The sequence below is a fragment of the Andrena cerasifolii genome, chromosome 1, assembly GCF_050908995.1.
Source record: "Andrena cerasifolii isolate SP2316 chromosome 1, iyAndCera1_principal, whole genome shotgun sequence".
Lineage (NCBI taxonomy): Eukaryota > Metazoa > Arthropoda > Insecta > Hymenoptera > Andrenidae > Andrena > Andrena cerasifolii.
In genome coordinates, this window is record NC_135118.1 from 13,861,398 (window position 1) to 13,877,807 (window position 16,410).

Consider the following 16,410-nt stretch of genomic DNA (forward strand, 5'->3'; position numbering starts at 1 on the left):
CACAATTGAAATCTAGATTTGGTATATCTTATCAATTCAATTACCTTGTAAATAAATAATTCAATACATTAAATTCTGTTTTTTCCATATATAATTTTGATAAAACCAAACTACATGTAAAAATGACATTTTTCGAATATCCGTCAAATTGACGGGTGTGGTAGAACTAGGTAGTACATCCAACGCTGTTAATTCTAGTGTTAACGCGCGTCTCATTGCCCTTGAATCTCATGTTACCAAACTTCCTCCTACATTTCGCCTCCAAAATAAGAAGAACTCTACAGACCATCCTATGCCACTGAATCTTCACGTACCTTAATTCGAATTTCTTAGAGATGCTCCAGTATTCCACAGCCGTGGAATATTCTGCACAATACCAATGCCCAAAACTAGAGTACATCTCGCGGTATCTCACCCGATCGGAAGTGATCCATTTAGCCTTCCTCGAGGCAGACGCTGAGCATAAAGTAGCCCTAATTCGTCGAACACGAGCGATTGCGAAAAATGGTGTGTTACAATCGTGATACGAAGGTCTTACTTGTCTCTGCTGGAGGGTGAAAGCTTCCGATGTAGAGGTACTTATATACGATCGCTCACCGAGGCACAGTTGTTCTCCAGCGCTCGGGGCAGCCTCTCGTTCCTTCCATTCGCCATTTCTCTTTCCACCGGCTCTACTCGATTCTCGGGCCTCCCCGCTGGGCTAGGTCAGGCTCGCACCTGCCTACCACGGGCACCTGCGCCTGCAAAAGTTCATAATACACTTTCCAGGATTCGCTGCTTACCGTTAGATTGCCTTATTGTTTATCGTCAGGACGCGCCACCAGGGGGTCCGTATAGAAAATCTCCTATCGCCAGCCGCGATACGTAATACGTACTAGACTCTATTGCCCTGGCCGTTTAAACGGCAAGGTCGTTTCGTGATTCTCCCTTCAGCATCGTAAATTGCGTAAAGCCCACGAGTTCTGCTGCGAGAGCAACTGGGGAGGGATCTCAGCTTTACGAGGATATCAACTTCGCGGTTTAATCCAAGTTGGCCGCGGGTTCCCCTCGAATTCGAAATTTGTGCCTTATTGTACGCAGAACGATGATCCGTACGTTACCACGAGCTGCGATATTATATTCAGATCTGAAAGGGTGGGGGATAACCGAGGAATTCTTATCCCCTTTGTCACCATTACGCAAATTTAGTGTTCGCAGTGTAAACGTTATATTTAACAAAGAATCCGAGTCACTGGATTCACACCGGAGCTGGTTGCCTACGATTCGCGCGCCGCAATTCACCGCGTACAATGGCTCGAACCAATATCCCGCGTTGCGAAACTGCTCGCTGAGATTCGCCTCGCTACTCTACCGTGTTTCCGCGCGAGGGATGCGATATCTCACGTGGAGAAAGGGGAAAGTGGGCAGATAGAAAATCGTCGAACGGCTCCCGATCCTCGCGGGGCCATCGTCAAACACGGGAAGCGCATCGCTCGTTAGCGCAACGCCGGCTTAAACTGTGGGAAATGAATACGCGCCAGAAGAGGCCGCGGCCGTGTATTACTCGCCGGTTTCATTGCCGACGTGTTCGGTAAATAATCGCAGTTATTCGCCGCAGTCGATACTACACAGCTGGCACGCTGGTACGATTCTAATCGGCGTTTCGATGCCTCCTGATAAACTGTAACGGTGGAATATAATTATATTAACGTACGCTGTCACGCGCTAACGCTGCCTCGGCGTTCCTCACCGCGGGCATTGCATAATTACAGCCGATCCGCTGAGAAAGTGCTCGGGCCGGGTTTTTGTACCGAGGATGCAGCAATAGCAATTGCTGGCGCGATTCTAACGATTCTGTCGTGGCGAAGAATGTAGAGACAGCGCGGGGAGTTTGCGTGATAGTGTGTACTGGCTTAAGTCACGTTATGATGTGTGCAACTCATGAAACATTTAAGTGGTCGTTTTTTTTTAATTAATATTGGCTTCGGGTAATGAGAATATCGTACTTCATTGGAGTATTTTAATTTTTTTTTTTAAGAAAGACAACTTTTAATAAATTTTGTTAACGCGAGTTTGCAGTGCATATTGCGCCATTAGACTTTTGTTCGGAACATTTTTTTCTGCCTCTTGTGCTTTAGGAGTTAAACGCGAAAATGTGGAAGTGCCTGTTTGACTTTGAGAGTAGTTTTCTCGCAGTTAAAGGTCGATTGGGCATGATTGAATCATATCGTTGTTACGAAGCGCTCGTCGTTTGTCGAATAAGCTCATGGCGTGGAGATATGCGGGAATACTTTGGCGAACAATTTGCCGAATACCGAATATTCGGCGTCTGCCGAATGCCGAATGTGTGGTTCCGCCTTAAGCTCGCGAGTGGTGTCCGACGCACAGTGGTACGTAATGACAGTTTTTGTTCAAATCACCCTACAGGTCGTAATTATTCAGAAAACTTGACGATTTTTTTTGTAAATTCTTCGCAATTAAATCCTCTATCGATCTGTCCGGCCGAAATTTTCAATTTCGTCGCTGATTTTTTTATATTTAGCGAATTATACAGCACTTTTCGAAGATCAGTATCTGTGGGCTTTTTTGGCCGCCTGTTCCGAATTTAAAGTCAGATTTTCGAAATTGAAGGTGGTGAATCCAATATGATGAAGCAAAATTTCAGAAAATGGGCTTATTCGGAAGAAACACAGTGCGTCTAGATTTTCGAGGACGCTGATTACGAATATGAGGTAATTATTATAAAGATCAAATTTTTTATTTGTACCACGAATCTAATACTGTAGATCAAATTGTAAAATTTAAAATGGCGGATGGACATTCGTATTTTGTCAAATTTTTACGCATCTCATAAATGTGTACTTGATTTTGCATATTTAAGCCTACTCGTCTGTGTTCAAGCGCGTTCTTATAGTTGACTTTTCGGATTCAATATTGATGAGCAAGATTTTTAATGTTTGATATTTTTAGAAGGCCTGATTCACTTAACGTTTTATCCCAGTTGCCTTTAGAACTCCGATTTTAATATGTGCAATCTTGTTTGAGGAGCAAGATTTGTGCTTCTGGAAGCAATTCCCTGATTTTTCGTTTATGTACGTGTTTAAAAATATCAAACATTAAAAATCCTGCTCATCAATATTCAGTCAGAAAAATCAACTATATTCGGCATATTGGATTCACACCCTTCAATTTCGAAAATCTGACTTTAAATTCGGAACAGGCGGCCAAAAAAGCCCACAGATACTGATCTTCGAAAAGTGCTGTATAATTCGCTAAATATAAAAAAATCAGCAACGAAATTGAAAATTTCGGCCGGACAGATCGCTAGAGAATTTAATTGCGAAGATTTAAAAAAAAAATCGCCAAGTTTTCTAAAAAATTACGACCTGTAGGGTGATTTGAACAAAGAATGTCTTTATGTACCACTGTGCGACGGCGAGCTTGCAGCGTGTTGCCGCTCTCCCCTATAATTTAATATAATATCGGTGCTATAGAGCCAAAACCGATATAGGCCAGAACCGTTTTCACTTGTAACTGTTTCAAGATTATTTCGGTTCTTATAACTGTTTCAGGAACCGAAATGATATACTCGATTTCAACTCCTGGATGTATTTCTAAAGCCGATTTCCTCATACTTTCGTTTTCAGCAAGGCGACAGCATAAGTGCCAGAAACGATGACAGCGATGAGCTTACGAGTAACAAACAGTCGCAAGGAAACACATTATATTTCGTCAACTTCATTTTGTCACGTTAATAGAAATCTGAAAGCTTTATGACACAAAGGAACCTTTGCGCTAAGCCCCCGTTCCATTTGGTTAGTTGATGAACTCTAGCTTCCAAGCGTTTTGACAGCAAGCATATCCATAGAATTACCATAACACTTTCATCCACAGAGTAACTGGCAGAATCGATTTGTGTAAAGAAAATACATATATGCCGGCTGGTAAGTAAAAATTCTAATTGCAGTTTGCGGGCGCGTTGTTGCATCTGCAGTCAGAGGAAGAGACAGATCCCATTACACCGCGGAACGGTTTCTTTGCCGAGATTTTTGTTTCTTCCGCTGCTTCCATTCAGTTTCTTCAAACGTTGGTATAAGTTACCTCGACGCATTAGTCTGCAATTCTGTAATACCACACGGGAAGATTTATCTATCTAACATTTCTCCTGTTGCGCGCGCCGTCAGTGGTTGCTGATGCGTAAACGCAGATTTCGTCGAGGCTATTCTCCTAAGAAAGTTAAAACTCCCCGAGGCGTTCCCCGAGGGTCCAATTATCTCTTCTGCATATTCGCTAATAACAGCCAGCCTGGTTAGCAGCGACCCATTCGAGTTTATTTGCCGGCCGAGTTTCTGCAGCTGCTTCTAGAGCTTGCCTTCTTTTCTCGGTCTACTTCCACTCGTTACTCGATCCATCGGACGTGGCTCCAAAATTTCAAACATGAAATCTCTTCGTCTGCCTTTTTCACAGGAATTAGGTTTATCTGTCGCGAATCTTTCAGATATTATCAGTCAATTACCTCTTCAACAAGTTTCTACGATTACTTTCAGATGTCTCATCCAATTATTTTTTTTAGAGCGATTGCCCTATTCCTCAGAATTTTCATATACATATTGTATGAGACTTCAGTGCAGGTTGTAAAGTTTAGGGGAGGGCGTCACCTTCGACGCATGAAAATCATAGGTTTATTTAGCAATTTTTTCTTTTAAACATTTACTTCTTTTGAAGATTGAAATATTTTTTTTATAATCTTCGAAAGATGTATGTGTAAAAAATGCCATTAATCAGATGTTATATTGTTCGTTATTTGAAAGAAAAAAATTACTAAACAAAACCTATGACTTTCATGCGTCGAAGGTGGCATCGCTCTTAAGGGGTCATTCTACTTTGATCGGCTGAAAAATTAAACTATATTTAAAGATTTTTTTCAGAATAAATACCACATATAATGAAATAAATCCTTTTGGTATTTTTTAAGTTATATCCCATGAAAAACATTTCATGTAAAAAATGTAGCCGAGTCTCGTGACTCCTTTACCCATAAAAGGTTGTGAGATGTCACGTAGAACCGAGTCTAGCGCTCTAATTAACTCTGACACTTTCATTCACAAATCACTCCAAGTTTACATCTTTAGTTAAAGAACAATTTGTGACGAGTTGTTAATAAAGTATTGCATAAAATAATATTTATACAGGAACCGAACGTATATGTATTTATAGCGTGAACTTAATTTTACATAACATTGTAAGGTGTAATAACTTCCCTGTGCTGCTTAATTGCCAAGTCACAAAATGCTCTTTAACTAAAGAGAAAACTTTTTAATTATAACAAGAGTAGCTTAATTAATACCCGAAAGATTTATTTCATTACATGTTGTATTTATTATATACTAATTTATAATACTAATTTTTCGACCGATCAAAGTAGAATGACCGCTTAAACACAAAATTCATCCACCAAGAATTCCGCGGGTTTCTACCTTTCTACGAGTTGGAACTTACACGTTTCCTCCTTTACTATTAACTCCTAAATACTGCACACGCGAAGTTCCCTAACAGTCACCAGCCTCCACCGACAGCACGATTTCTGTCCATCGGAGGAGTCGCCAATTTCCACGAGCAAGAGTAACAGCCGCGTTTAATTCGAGCCACCAGAGAAGTCCAAGATTTTCGAGGGAATCCAATTACCTCTTCCGCGTGTTCGCTAATAATTGCCAGTCTAGCCTCGACTAGCGGTGATCCATCGAATTGATTTTCCTGCGGGTTTCTGCAGCTGCTCGAGACGCACCGTGTTCTCCGTGGCCACGGTCTCGGGGCCTCTCTCTTTCCCTTCGGCCGCCCTTTTCTCGTCCCTTGCCCGTTCTTTCTCCCGGCGCGACGAAATCGCGACGAACTCCCGAGCACTCACGAGGGTCAATTAAAATACCGATGACCATCGTCCAGGCAGGATTTACGAGCGCGCTGATCCTTGGTCCTGATCGTTCATCCGGCAGTCAGCTGGTGTCGAAGTCCACGGCCTGGTACCGTCGTTGCGTTTAATCATTTGCATTGCAGCTATGCACCGTGCGGATCTCGGCTCGTCCCGAGGTAGCACGGGGTTGCTCTTTCTTCCTCGTGGCCTCGTACGTGAAGCACGTGCACTTAGGCTACGCCAGCTCTTGAGTACTCGAGAACAAAGTGGATACATCCCTCCGTTTGCGAATGCTGGATACATGAACTGTGCTGCAAGGTTCTCGATTAAGTCGGAAGGAATGGAAGTTGATGCGAGCTAATGGACAAAAACAAACGGATTTTTTATCTTCAGCTCTGTATGTTCTTGGTACATGTTGATGGGTAGACTACGGATATTTATGCACGGAAAATATGCGTAAGATTTATTTATACCGAAGCAGAATAATTTCCTTTGCAATAAATTACTAATAAGGTTTCCCCATTTTTAGCACGTTATTATTATCGTTTATCGGTTGATATTAACTTCTACGCCGAGAATGGACGTTCTACAACTTTATATTTGCTTCAATAGCGCTGTGGTACACTAGGGTAAAGGACCCAATTGGGGAGTTGCCAGTATTTGAAAAAAAAAAGGGAAAATTAGTGAAATCTACAGATTTATTAATGAAAAGCCTAACATGATAGAAATATTAATAAAACACTTATTCGTTTTACCAAATTTTAATAAATAAAATTGACGTTCTTAAGTTCTGAGTCATGTGATCTCAAACGCCAATCACGGCGCGTGACGTGATTGTGCAGTAAACAGCGATTTATATAAACAGAAGTATGTAACATATGTGCATAAGTCTTTTACCAAAGCATATGCAGCGAACACCTGCAATCTATCGATGGGTCTTCATTCATCTTCACCGTCTAGGAACTATGTATCACTATTTGATTTTGAATTTCGAACTTTTCTGACGAACATCTGATCTTCGATTACATTCGACTTCGTCTTCACCGGCTTGCTTTATTAAAAAGCGTCCACGCTAGAATCCAGATGTGACAAAAACAATGCAAAGAACCTTCCTCACAAATTCGAGAGATACAATACAAGCGTTTACCCTCGCGCGTTGCAAAATCACCGAACTACCATTAAAGACAGACCACGGAGGCCAGGAAACGTGTATCTGGAATCAGTTGAACGAATTTCCTGAGAGTGAATTCCTATCGGCTTCCGTGGCCTAGCGTGCCCCTCAGCAGATGTTGAAGGCGCTAATCTAATTGCAAGTTTCCACCGCAGAGGCCCCGGAGCGTTCGCTGCGGAGAAGCTTCCTTGGAAGTCGGAGCGATATCGAAAATTCGCAGAATCCGATAAAAGCGTTTGTTACGCTTGGCTGGTAGCGAGGTACCGATAGGTTCTGCCACTGGTGCAATAAATAACCAAAGGCCTTAATGGATCTTGAGCGGGCAACAATGGCTTCGGCCGGTCCCTGGACATGTTTACGAACACATCGAACTGTTGTACGCGGCCAGATGCATGCCACATATGCTCGCGATGCAGATCTGTGACACACACGCGTGATCCGAACATTTCTGCGCCAGTGGGGAGGGCAGGGGTGCGCGCATGCAACGCATGCGATGCGTACGCCCATAGAATGCAGTTTTCTGCAGACTCACGGATTTAGGGACGAAGTGTAACGGTCAGTCTTCCCTTGTAACAGAACACAGACAGATTTATCCGAAAACTCGCGCGTTTTGAGGATTTTGCTGAGGAAAGGTACTTGCAGAATAATTCACTGTTCGCCACTTTAGTGGCTGTAAGTTACTCGAGAAGGACTTGTTTCTTATGAGATACCTGTTATTTTCCTATAGTACTTGAGGTGGTGCTACGAATACTATCGCCTTGCTTCCCTAGGTCTACTGTAACTTTAGATCTCAAAGCTAACAATAAGTGTTGTGTACTACTTTCTCAAGAGACTTCTTTCATAAAAACTTGGATTGCTTTCATATACCTAGTAGGTAATGGTAAAAATATAAAGTAAATGCAAAGTGAGAACTAGAAACAAAACCTTTTGAACTTACACCCTATTTTGTGGGTGCTATAAACATTTTAAAAAATCAGGGATGATTGATGTAACTTTTTACCAGTTTATTTTAGCTGATAATAATCTGATACTGCAGTTTCATCCTGTGTTTTCCTTAAAGCGGGTTTATTGTAAAATATTTTACATTCATGTACCTATTACATTTATTATAAAGTTTAAATCGATATTTATAAGTAAGTTGATCATTTTTCCTAAATCGTACCACTAACTATATAATAATCGTTACTTTATGTCGAATATTTTCTTCTTTATTTGTTATTGCTACTTTTTTCAGAAGAGTTGCGATTTTGGAAACCGAGGGGTACGATTTAGGAGACTGGTTGCCTAAATCTTACCTTTTATAGTATGCCACAAAAAGATTAATACCAAATTAATTAGTTCAAAGCTTAAAAAACATCTAATAGTAGGTGTCTAAAAGATCACGTTACAATATTCAATATTAACTAAATTTCTTCGATATAACGTAAAATATCTGAAGTGGTAGGATATAGGCAACCCTCTTCCCCCCTACGTTTTGTTCGTGTTTTGCGTCCACGCCATTTTCGAGGGTAGAATGCGCAAAAATAGTAAGTAGATACACAGGAGTTATACTCGCGTTCGTTTCACGTGAGGTGAAGAAGCACACGCTGGAAGGTCGTTCTTGGTAAACGATGAAAAATGCAGTCTTCCCATCCTTGGTAGACGAACCAAAGGGATATCGCATTCATTACCCCTTATCTTTCCTCTTTGCCAGCTACTAGGGGTACATACCTTCTCCCGTTCTCCCTGCAGCATGTTCCACTTGGACGAAGATTTTCGTGCCTCTACTCGGTACAAGGTTGCCGAGCGTGCGTATCGCCGCTGAGATAATTTGACAAGCCTTACACGGTTTTGGTATTAATATTCAGAAAGTAAGTCGAGCGTGTTCTGATTACCCGAGGCATCGGGGGACGATACGGAACGGGAGTCGGGTTGGACCCTGCAGTAGAAACATTGTATCGCTTATCCATGATTATTTATGCATGTTTCTGAGACATTTTTGTTGGTAATTTTTTAAATAGAAATTATTGTTAAGTATCGATGAAAATAGTTTTATCCCATAGAAATTCTTCAGTGGCGGTACGAAAGCTGAATGATCTCCACTAGAAAGTTCTGTTTCCTAATAGTTAATAGCTTTTACGATTAATAAAAAGGTGTAATCCTTTAAAATTCAATGGATTAAAGATTGATCAGATTCGGATTTCGATAAAAATGGAATTCAAAGCTTTGCAACTCAGTGCACATTTAACTATTCGATGCTTTCTGATTCCCCTGTCTTTTTGAAAAGCGATTTCGTCATTATTTCGCCATTACAGAACTGAAAGCAAATTAATATTGCATAATTACTAAAATTATTTTATCGCAGCGAAATGTTCTTCTTTCAGTCTCATCCATCGAAATTGAATAATAGCAATTGTTTTCATCCAAAAAAATATTTTTTTCATCCGATTTAATGCGCTACCACGGTGATTCCTTCAAGTATCTCAGACACAAGCTGGCGTCGAGTCTTAAATTCAAGGGGTACAGTTTCTGATCGAAGAATTTGCCTCTTAATCGGGTTTCCTATAAATTTTTCTTTCTGCTGAACCGCAAATTAAGCTTCGGAGATTCTCGGGGGGAGATACTATTGACGTCACGAAATTATGTTCGCTACCGGTTCGATTGGAGCCGCCTGTAGGAGAATCAAGGAGGCAGATGCAAGGCGGTCGAGGGTGAGATAAGCACGCCTATCTGCATGCAGCACGCGGTGTATGGAGTTACGAGCGAGCTGCAGCCGATATGAATGTACGCTGTCTAATAAGGACAGCAGTCTGATTGCACGAGTGCTTTTGCCACGATACCGCCAACTTGCATTAGCAATTTTTCGATTCACTCGCCCCGAGAGCGATTCTTTCTTAATCGGTACAGGAACCACTCTGCTCGAGTGAATCGTTTGTTATGGGCACGAGGTATTTTTCGCTTAAATAGATTGGCGTCTACTTGCTTTCAACTTATTTCCTTGCAGATGGTCAGTATTTCTGGTAGCTACTATTCAGGGAGGAAGAATTTGTCACAAACGGTTGGAATAATTTATTGTCAAATGAAAAATTTAGAGCCGAATCATGGTTGGATAATCTAAAATCTAAATCGGCTATTTTTTTTGCTTTCTACGTGGCAAACGTACACTATAGAATCTTAAGTATTTCAACTTCTATTTCTATAAAAGAGAAATAATAAACTATCCAGAAAAATATACATAGGCTTAAAAACTGTTATAATATCGTTTTCGGTTCTGTAAACGACAATTAAGAACCTTTATTCTGAATAACCGTTACGAAGAACCGAAATTTCCAACTATTATCTGCTTCGGTATTGTTTCCTCATATCGGTTCCATGACAAATTTTTTTTCGGTTCTATATCGGTTCCGAAACGGTTCTAGAATCAATTCTTGTATCCATTTTTCCGTAATTGATATCATTAATTATTGTAGCTGCAGATTACTATATATGTACATATTTTTTACAAAATCCTTATAGAAAAACAAGAAACATTTATACATATCAGTGATTTCCTAATAAAGCGTCGAAATGAATAAATCAGCTACATAATTTTTAAATTCACACACACTCACAAACTATATTATTCAGAATAGGAAGTTAAAAGTTTCCTCTGTTTCTATAAGGATATTGTAAAAAAGGTGCACATATACCTACAGTAACCCGCAGCTATAATAATTATTAATCATATCAATTAGAGAAAAGTCGATACAAGAATTGATTCTGGAACCGTTTCGGAACCGATATAGAACCGAAAAAATAACTGTTATGGAACCGATATGATGAAGGAAATAGGAACCGTGACCGAAACAGATAATAGTTGGAAATTTCGGTTCTTCATAACAGTTACTTGAAATAAAGGTTCTCCATAACCGTTTTAATCAGAGAACCTTCATATAACAGTTTTAAACAGTTACTTTCGAAACCGTTTCAAGCCCTGTTAGGTACTGTTATAATAGGTACACCATTTAACATTTGACACAATAAGAGCAACTGAACATTAATTCGCACGATTTTAAAATGACAAAAAATAACTTTAATTGGACCTGCCACACAGAGTAAAAATGTCGGCTAATTAAAGCACATCAAATTCTTTTTCTCGAAGTCTCGCATTAAAAACAAATCCAATTAACGATATTAATTTCCAACAGCTTCACATGCTTCTGTGCAGCCCACCGCATTAATAATGCATCCGTAATCTTTTCGACTTAATGTAACACACTGGAGCCTTCAGCAGCTCTCGCGTACTCGCCTGTTCCCTTGTAGAAAAAGGAAGAGTGTCGGGTGGAGTGAGTCGCAGATGCAGGTAATAAACGAGTTGCCCTTACAAAACCCAAGTGTAAACGCGTGGTCGGTCGCACTTGTCCCAGCGGAACACGATGAAATCGAAACGAAGAAGTTGCGCGAACGGCGCGCCGATTGTACTCGTTGCTTTGCGCCTCTTCTTCGGTAGCCCCTGGGAGTAAAGCTATTTTTCACTGGAACCCGTGAAACGAACCGCGAGTGGTGGTGAAATCGACGAACATTCCTCTTCAATGTCAAAAAGAATTCTAGGCGTTCGCTAAATCAATGCATCTGCTGTAGTTCCCGTCTGATTTTAATGACAATTTATATGTGAAGGGTAAGAGGGGGAAACTGGGAATGTTCATTTTTCGTGACTTTGGGATTTATAGAATATTTCGTTGGCGGCAACTGGGACTATAGAACTGTAGAATCACAAAGGGTTATAAAGTGCAAACACCCCCGTAAGATAACAAAAGATTCGGTATACTTGCTTTCCTAAAATCAGGAAATGTCCACTCCGCACTGGAACAAAACACGGAATGCCTCCACTCTTTGCATGAATATTATATAAGAAAATTAAATTCACCGAACCTTGTTTCTTTACTGGGGGAGTAAAGTACTAAATCTGAATTTTCTCGATAAAGCTGCTTTGTGACATCCCCCGTTTTTCTCCATACTCTTCATTTCTACTCAGCATTAAGGGTAGAACTCATTACTGGAATTGTAACAAACAAGGAATGATAATCATGCAATAATTCGTCAGTTGCAAATGATTATTAGTCTGACTAGGAATATAAAATATGAAGTAGGTATTCAAAATTTAATTGCAAATAGTTTTCGCGAGAGAAGCTCGTTCTTTAGATCATATATTTTTCGAATGAATTCTTTCAAGCACGGTGTTAATGAAGATTCTAATTAGTTGTTGGATGGAATACAGTATCGAGGATTCGAGGAGAATCGTTACAGTTTTTTAACTGGCCGTTTTGTTGCTCCTTGTTCGACATTAATGCGGCCGATAGCGTAACATATGTTTGCAAGCGAAGCAACGCAGCCGCAATTGCTCGGCACATTTAGCGTGTAATAAACGATGACACGTTAAATTAGAAGTTACTGCAGTATTGTTCGCCACGCGAAAGTATGCGACGCACGCGAAACTGTTGCTCGTGCACCATTAACCTGCGTGAGAAGAAACGCGGAATACGTAAGAGACCGAGGTGCAATTCACTTCCGTGAAAGAGACGACAAATTTGTATATATCGACGGTGTTAACAGAATATTTACAGCTGATGTTATATCTCCCTAATTTGAATATTAACATTAATCGACAGGACTGGGTGTTCTATTCGATATCACGTATCCATTCATCCAACTTCCAACTGAAAGATTTATCGAAACCATGCAAATGTTTCAAAATTTTACGGTATCATTGAAAATTTTTAAATTCAGGATTTTATATTTTTCTGCAAGCGGTAGTAACGTGTGTTGAATATGGTAGACAAGGGATATCCATAAACTCTATTTAAGTGGTGATTCTACTTTGAGCGGCCGAAAAATTAAGTTTTTATTAAAGATATTCTTCTGAGTAAATACAACATTTAATGAAATAAATCTTTTTGTTGTTTATTAAGCTACACTTATATTATACTAAAAAAATTAAAAAGATTTTTCGAACGAAACAAACAAGAATTTATTTGTCTGCTTCAATAATTGTGTAATATATGCTTAATTACAGATTTGTAATTTTCTTTATCATTTTCTCCAAAAAAAATCTTAAAGCTAGCTGCTATTTTTCCAATCCAAAGTGGTGTGACACCTTAAGGGGGTAGGTTACCCTCGAAATTTTCGAAAATTGGTTTTTAGGATGTTTCATATTCCGCTAGCTACATCTTTTCTATGTATTTTGTAAAAAATGTACGAGCCTGCACATGAGATCGAATGACGATGTCCAACTTTAAACGCGATTTCCCAGAAACTACGTTTTCCAAAACGGTGAACATAAAATCTCGAAAACCGCTCGAACGATTTGAATGAAAATTTACAGGGAGCTGCAGGAAACCACCCCCCTCCATGTACTGGGAGCACATTTTCAAAATAAATTCTTGAAAAAAGATGAAAAATATTTTTCCTACAAAAAAAGGAAAAAATCAGAAACATCGACAAAAAATTGTATTAATTTGTTTAACAAAATTTTGCTTCCTGCACAAGATGGATACTGTCTTACAGATTATAAAAATGCCTTTACTTTGTGTTTTAGGTAATTCACCTCTCCGGAATCGTGTTCACCATCAAACGGTACATCGCCTACCCGCTCTCACATTTATATTTATAACTTTTTCCCCTATAAATATATTTAAAATTTCCTTTTTTCACATTAAAGTCAACGAAATGACGTTTAAGAAGTGAAACGAAAATTATCTCTATATTCATCCATTACTTCAGAATGTGCGTTTGAAGAAGAGCCTGATTTTGGGTTCCTGAGGGTAACCTACCCCTTAACTAAAGTTACATCTTTGCCACAAAGACGCCTACCTCCAGGACATATAGATAACTATCCTAGTTACATCATAGAACAAGCTTCGTAATTTCATAAACTTCTACCAGGACAAGCTCCCAGTCAGTTCTCCGTTCGCGTGGACAAGTATCGCGGTTTCGCGGCGATAACGAAATTCCTCGCGAACAAATGCGCGCCGCGTGGGAGTAAATGAAGCGATTCACCGCGGTAAGAAGCCGCGAAATGAGTTGTAGATGCTGCTAATGAACGGACGGCTATAAAACAGAAGCGCAAACGCGGCTCGGTCTCCAAACCTGATCTCGTCTCGGCTGAACGCTATCAGATACAAGCGAGAAACTTGCGTAAGGCACGCGTGGATTGCATTCATTGCGCCGCCCGCGAAGTTTACACGATTTGCCAGAAAGCTCTCCACAAAGGCAGCCGATAGATCGTTCCTGGAGATTCAGGCGTAGTACAGTTTTACGTGACAAATCGGTCGGTTTACAATAGATAGCCAGAAAGATAGATTTAGTGCCTCGCGAAGTAAAAGGCGGAGCGGAGCTGTGATACTCCGCGAGTTCTCTTCGGTGTGTTGATTCATTGTGACAGTAAAGTTCGCTTAATAATACCACGTGGGGATCTTCTCAACCACTTCACGACGTTTGAAATTGTTTTCCCTCGTTTTACAGCGATTTGCTCTGTGGTTAGAACGCTGCAATATATTCTTCGTGGTAGACAGTCGTGATTGACAAATTCTTTTCGACGATACAAATAAGATTTTCTTTATTACTATACCACTTATATTTTATTTAAATAAATTACATATTTTGTATATTGTTTACCCTGCATGTTGTGGCTCATATAGCTATGCATTCAAGCATGTCTAACACTGCAGAAAAGTCACCAGAAGTGTATTATAAAATATTCTATTTCACTGCGAGTCGAATAGCCAAAGTTCCTATACTAGTTAGACTGGCCCGAGGCCTGCCTTCTTCGCTGCAATTCGAGCGCCATGTAGGCGAACGTTTTCCCTAAGCCCTGCATTCTCGAATCACTTTTCACGGTTTCCGCTGCTTCTACGCGTTAATAGCAGCTCGTTACATGGACCGTGGCTCGCGAAGCGCCGTGGCAAATCCGCTGATGAAACGTCTAAATAAATCCGCGATGTATCGTAGGATGTAATAACCAGCGGGGGGATTAATTTTCCCAGGCGGAGGATCATTTGCGCGGACGGAGTTGACGTTGAATGGCTAGCGAACACTTTAAAGAAGACGCTTTCTTGCTACGTTGCTCGCATGCTTCCGTAAAGGCCCGGGGATTTTTTAATTATACCTGGCAGAGCGTATTACGCGGTCAGATGCCTCCGCGATATGGTTCGTTCTCGTGAAACGTTTCTGCATCGTCGCCACCGAGCCGTAACATGATTTCCAGTAAATTACATGTCAAGTCGTTCGACGCTAGCGCGCGGATAACGTGACGCCGCCTGGATACCGTCGATCCGCTTATTTAACCTCGGTTATCGTTTATTTGCCCTGCACCGAGCGGTTGAATGAGCTTGCATCGGCGGCGAAAAGTGCGGAGACATCGAGGCTGGGGAATTTGTGGCAATTGCGAGTAGCGAGCTTGAGGACTCGAATAATTTCAATATAATTATGCACTGCGATTGGTTTGGAGGGAATGATTGCGTCAATGCGTGGAGGAAATATTTGTTCAACGAAAGCTGTGTGATACGGAGTTGTCTTGCGGCGGTGGAAGCTTCTTTGCAATTGGAGGAGATATAATACCCCATTGAGAATGCGAAGCCACATGATTTAATACAATTTTTCAAATTTATCACGATTGCTATGTAAATTATTACCAGCAAGTTGAGATTTCGGTGGGTCTACGGCAAATGTTGAATCCATAAATTTTTCTGACGTATTCATGGGGTGGCTGAACGATTCACGCAGTGATATTTGCTTGCATGGGCGTTGTTACCTTCGGAAAGACGCCAAGGGTGGAGTTTTCATCTGCCAATTGAATTCTATTGGCTGTGGCAAGCTCTTTGCCAACCTCCCTAGTGACACAGAGGTGGTAGCGCTTTTGGGATTTTCTGAGCCTGCTTCGGTCTTGCTGTATACCTGCTTGCGCACTGCCCTAACCGGTTGCTGGCGAGCTAGGGTTTCGCGAATGCTAGGGTCGGTTCTACGTGCGATGGGTGCCAGAAATGAAGGGAAGCTTGTGACGAAATCGTGTAGCGCTTTAAGGCAACGTTTAACAGACGTTAATGGGATATAAATTCGTAGAATCACATGAAAATGTTGTCGCTCTCTGCTACGAGTACATAGAGCCAAGAAGATACAAGTGTTTGAAAATCTACACAAAAATAACCGATGCACTGAGCAGATTTATAAATTTAAACAATTATTATTGCCACCCCAACTAAGATACCTACGTATGAAAATAAAATTCATAGCAAATTCCAAGCCCTGCTTTCGCAAGAGATGTCAGAAGCATCTTCATATGCACCTTCACTCGGCACATTTTTCGACCAACAGACCCCAGAAAATAGTCCATCACCCG

The 16,410-nt window shown here is 40.7% G+C and overlaps 1 protein-coding gene and 1 long non-coding RNA gene across 4 annotated transcripts in view; one reads left to right on the forward strand and one right to left on the reverse strand.

Annotated features, from left to right (window-relative positions):
* LOC143372224 (protein cortex) overlaps positions 1 to 16,410 on the forward strand; it is a 243,072-nt gene that overhangs the window by 40,091 nt on the left and 186,571 nt on the right. The gene's annotated exons all lie outside the window — the stretch shown is intronic.
* Positions 345 to 16,410, reverse strand: part of LOC143378601 (uncharacterized) — a 180,601-nt gene continuing 164,535 nt past the window's right edge. The window contains exon 4 of the long non-coding RNA XR_013088349.1: positions 345 to 740. This is a non-coding gene — a long non-coding RNA (uncharacterized LOC143378601). The remainder of the gene's footprint in view (positions 741 to 16,410) is intronic.